The following is a 6,000-nucleotide window of genomic DNA, read 5'->3' on the forward strand; positions in this document are numbered from 1 at the left end:
TGGCATGATGAAATGCATGAGATGTTTGATGATGGTTTGGACTATGATGAGGTTGTGGCCCTCAATATAACCAAAGAGGATTTGGCTAGCCTTTTTGTGAACCTGAAAATGGGTATACCAGTTGACCCAAAAAAATCCAAACTATCGAGTAAATGGTGCACAAATGATGCCATACATGCAAACTTTTGAGATTGTTGTTAGATGGTCTTTGATATCCCTCTACATAGAAATTTAGATGTGCCATTTTATTTTCTTAGAAAATTATATGCAGAATTTGTGTTGAAACTTAAAGTGAACTATTGGAGCATGAAGCCCAACATGGGTGTAGGACTAGGAGCTCATCAGGATAGACCCTCTTCCCAGTGAAAGAAAGCTAGCACTTTTTTCCCCCCCACTAATATCTCCCCCCCTCCTCGAGTGCAACATCTAGATATTATGGTAGAGGCTAGCTCTCAGACCATCAAAGCCATTCATAGGCTAAGTAGCCTAATGATATCTCAGGCTAGGTCAGTCCTACCTCCTCGTGTTGATGATGCTAGTGCCAGTTCATCATCGGCTAGCTTATCACATGTATGTGTGCCTCACACTTGCATTACGTGCAAGAATATTTTCTTGGATCCCATAGGTGATCTTCCTAAGTATCATTTTATATTAGATGAGGATACACCAAATGCATGCATAGAGGCTATAGACCCTGATGCAAGAGAGGAGGGGAATGTAGAGGCATGGACTCCTTCGGTGTCGGTATGTGTATACATTTTTTTGTTATGAAATATGCGATTTAAAGTTAATTTTTATAATAGAGTAATTTTAATTTTTAAGCCATATTGAATTATACATGTATTTGATCTTCATTCATGTTTAGTTGATGACCAAGGAGGAGCTTAGACAGATTGATGATGCCACGCTCTTGGCCATTTCATTTGGCCTTGAGAAATCTATGGTACATTATGTTGTGTTCACATTATTTTTTCTATTTGATATTATAGCATATATGGTTACTAATATTTCTTTTATCTTGCAGGTACCACCTGTCCCTGGGGGACAAAGTGCGAGGGATGAGCCAGCACACATTGACAAAGGAAAGGTAATTAGGTGCTTTCTATTTGATTAAATATTGATGAATTCTTGTAAAATGTTTGTGGAAATGAAATTTAATTACATTCTTTATGATATATAGGGTGTGGCTATTGGTGATGAGCCTGTATAGATTTCGTGTTGTAGACGATCAGGAATTTCCATTCACACTAAGATCCCTATTGTATGTATAAGTATCATTTATTTTTTATTTTTCTTATCTTCATAAATAAATTCAAAACTGATTTCCATGATATTAAGAACTATTATTTTGTATCTCATAGGAGACTCCTAGTGCACATGAGGTCCAACGGGAGAGTTATGTAGATTTGATGATGCATCCACTCTATCCTGAGGAGGAGCTTACAATAGTAAGTTGTAATTTGAATTCATGATTAAATATGTTATAAATTTAGCATGCTATGAATTATAATGTTATAGTTTAAGTTGTAGATTCATTTGATAAACATATTTGAACACACACAGTCCACAATCAGCGAGGTACAATCATTGCCAAGGGCATACGAGAGGACTCTTGACTGACACAGGAGGTTGATGAGAGAGGTATTTATTATGAAATTTTGATAGTATAAATCTTCATTACAAAAACGATCATTATGCATTTGAGTAATTCAATGTTAGATACAAAGAATCATATAAATTTAGTAATCTAACTTTGAGTTTTCCTTTTTTGTCTATGTAGGAGGCATTCGATCCACCTAGTGTAGCAAAGAGGCTGCATTTTGATCATCCACCAGCACCTTAGGATAGTATAATTTTCATAGGATGCATCACGAGACATTTTGAGATGGAATATGCCACATTGTAGACATAAACATTGATATTATACACATTTTGATGGCATGATCAGCCACATTTTGTATATGGATCTATGTATTTTGATATATATTTGAGTACTTTGTCTATGGATACATGATATTTGATATATATTTGTGTAAAATTTTGCCTATGGATACAGGTATTTTGATATGTATTTTTGTCATTTATGTTCACAATGATATACATATTAATTTAGTATCTAGTATTGTTCAATTTATCGTGGATCATGTGTGTTGTTCATGTTTATGGAATATCATTAATTTTGATTATGTTTGTTATATTTGATTCAAATGTAGTCATTTTTGAATAACATTTTAACAACATTTATTATCAAATTTGGATACAATGTTTAATTTGAAGTGTTATCATGACATAAACATGCTTGTTAACCTCCTACACAAGGTTCAGATAACCCCAAATCTGATTTTAAACTCTACCTTCAAACTTGAAACTAACTCTTGGCTTCAAATATAATCTCAAGATAGTTAAGGACTCCACTCCTCAACCATGGATTCTATTCCCAACCATGAAGTCATTCCTAGATTCGTAATCTTTGATAACTAGCACTTCACTTTGTTACTATCCTCATACTACAACTTTTCAATTTCAACATAACCTCAAAATATCTCAACTTAAGAGACTTGATTGGATGGTTCATTGATAACCCTCACAAGCTTTGAGTTATTTTAGGCCTCAACATCACCATCCTGTAGCATTCAACATTTCATCGATAGCCCTCACAAGCTCCGAGTTATGACCCTTAGAAGATCGACCTTGAAATGCACTTAGAGCACCTTGGAGATTCCTCATGATGGGGTTGATGGATTTTGTCCATGGCCAAAAAATGGGTGTCACTATGGTTCACTTAGCCACCTAGAGTGAATGGCGTTGACGATTCGATGCCAAGATCAATAGTTTCAGAGTTACACTCTAGTGCACCTATGAACTAAGGCACACTACGTGTTTTGGCATCAAGAAAGATCGCTATGCCAAATCCAAATGGAATGTGAGCTCTCAAAAATGAGATATGTTATTTTAAATATCAACATCACTATGCTATAGAATTTGATGTTTCATCAATAGCCCTCACAAGCATCGAGTTATGACCCTTGGAAGATCGACCTCGAAACTCACTTAGAGCACCTTGGAGACTCCTTAGTACGGGGTGGCTACGGATGATGGATGATCTCTATAGCCAAAAGAAGGGTGTCACTAGGGTTCACCCATCCACCTAGAGCTAATGGCACTGACGATTCAATTCCAAGATAAGTGGTTTCAAAGTTACGCTCTGGTGCACCTATGAACTGAGGCACACTGCGAGTTTTGGCATCAAGCGAGATCACTGTGCCGAATCCAAATGAAATATGATCTCTTGAAAATGAGATAGGTTATTTTAGGTATCATCATCACCATTCTATAGAATTTGACGTTTCATCAATAGTCCTCACGAGATTTGAGTTATGACCCTCGAAAGATTGACCTCGAAACATACTCAGAGCACCTTGGAGACTCCTCGGTACAGGGTGGCTGCGGATGATAGATGCTCTCCATGGCCAAAACATGGGTGTCACTAGGGTTCACCTGCCCATCTAGAACTAATGGCACTGATGATTCAATGCCAAGTTTAATGGTTTTAGAGTTATGATCTAGTGCACCTATGAACTGAGGCACATTGCGAGTTTTGGCATTGAGCGAGATCACTGTGCTAAATCCAAATAGAATGTGATATCTCAAATATGAGATAGGTTATTTTAGGTATCAGCATCACCATCTTGTATAATTTTATGTTTCATTGATAGCCCTCACGAGCTCAAAGTTATGACACTCGAAAAATCAACCTCAAAATGCACTTAGAGCACCTTGGAGACTCCTCAGTATGTGGTGGCTGCAGATGATGGATGGTCTCTATGGTAGAAACAAGAATGTCATTAGGGTTCACCTAGCCACCTAGAGCTAATAGTGCTGACAATTAGATGCCAAGATCAGTGATTTCAAAGTTACGCTTTGGTGCACCTATGAACTGAGGCACACTGCGAGTTTTGGCATCGAGCGAGATCGCTATACCAAATCCAAATGAAATGTGACTCTCAAAAATGAGATAGGTTATTTTATGTATCAACATCACCATCCTATAGAATTTGACATTTCATAGATTTCCCTCATGAGCTCTAAGTTATGACCCTCAGAAGATCGACCTCGAAAGGCACTTAGAGCACCTTGGAGACTCCTCAGTACGGGATGGCCACAGATGATGAATGTTGTCTATGGTTGAAACAAGGGTGTCATAAGGGTTCACCTACCCACTCAGATCTAATGGAATTGATGATTTAATGCCAAGATCAGTAGTTTCAGAGTTACGCTCTAGTGTACCTATGAATTGAGGCACACTATAAGTTTTGGGATTGAGCGAGATCGTTGTGCCGAATCCAAATGAAATGTGATCTCTCAAAAATGAGATAGGTTATTTTAGGTATCAGCATCACCATTCTATAAAATTTGACATTTGATCAGTAGCCCTCATGAGCTTTGAGTTATGACCCTCGAAATATTGACCTTAAAATACACTTAGAGCACCTTGGAGACTCCTCGATACGCGGTGGCCACAGATGATGGATGCTCTCCATGGCTAAAACAAGGGTGTGACTAGGGTTCACCCACCCACACAGAGCTAATAACACTGACAATTAGATGCCAAGATCAATAGTTTTAGAGTTACGCTCTAGTGCACTTATGAACTAAGGCACACTACAATTTTTGGCATTGAGGGAGATCGCTATGTCGAATCCAAATAGAATGTGATCTCTAAAAAATGAGATAGGTTATTTACGTATTAGCATCACTGTCCTGTAGAATTTGACGTTTCATTGATAGCCCTCACGAGCTCCGAGTTATGACCCTCGAAAGATTGACCTCAAAACACACTTAGAGCACCTTGGAGACTCCTCTGTACAAAGTGGCCATGGATGATGGATGATATCCATGGCTAAAACAAGTGAGTCACTAAGGTTCACCCACCCACCCGGAGCTAATGGCACTGATGATTCGATGCCAAGATCAGCAGTTTCAAAGTCACGCTCTGATGCACCTATGAATTGAGGCACACTCCAAGTTTTGGCATCAAGCGAGATCATTGTGCCAAATCCAAATGAAATGTGATCTCTCAAAAATGAGATAGGTTATTTTAGGTATCAGCATCACCATCCTGTAGAATTCAACGTTTCATCAATAGCCCTCGTGAGCTCTGAGTTATGACCCTCAGAAGATCAACCTCAAAATGCACTTAGAGCACCTTGGAGACTCCTTGGTACGCAGTGGCCACAGATGATGGATGGTATCCGTGGCCAAAACAAGGGTGTCACTAGGGTTCAACCACCCACTCGAAGCTAATAGAATTGATGATTAGATGCTAAGATCATCAATTTCAGAGTTACACTTTGGTGCACCTATGAACTGAGGCACATTGTGAGTTTTGACATCGAGCGAGATCACTGTGCCAAATCCAAATAGAATGTAATATCTCAAAAATGAGATAGGTTATTTAGGTATCAACATCACCATCCTATAGAATTCGATGTTTCATCGATAGCCCTCACGAGCTTCAAGTTATGACCCTCAAAAGATCGACCTCGAAATACACTTAGAGAACCTTGGAGACTCCTTAGTATGGGTGGCTATGGATGATGGATGCTCTTCGTGCCAAATTATCAATGCAAAAAGTTGACTCTTCAACCATTTGGTTTCGTACTACAAGTGGAAAATCTAAAAAATGCACTGGAAATAACAAGTTTGTTATTGATTTGAGAGAAAGTACAATGTGCTTCTTCAATCTATCTCCTCCTTCAAAAGCTTAGAGATTATATAGGATATTTATAACTGATTCAATCAACCTATGAACAATTCTAGCCATTAGGAGTTAGATTTTGAAAAGTTGTCAAGAAAATTGCAAAAGTTGCTAAGCAACTTTTTGCACTAATACAAGTTTTATTGCAAATTTGTTTGCTAATGGACTCTACAAACTCCTAGGGACCCTAATAATGTTCTAAACATATAGACTTACCTAAAAAACATGGAATTTACCAAAAA

The sequence above is a fragment of the Cupressus sempervirens genome, chromosome 7, assembly GCF_028749045.1.
Source record: "Cupressus sempervirens isolate cs-2001-9-10 chromosome 7, ASM2874904v1, whole genome shotgun sequence".
Taxonomy (NCBI): domain Eukaryota; kingdom Viridiplantae; phylum Streptophyta; class Pinopsida; order Cupressales; family Cupressaceae; genus Cupressus; species Cupressus sempervirens.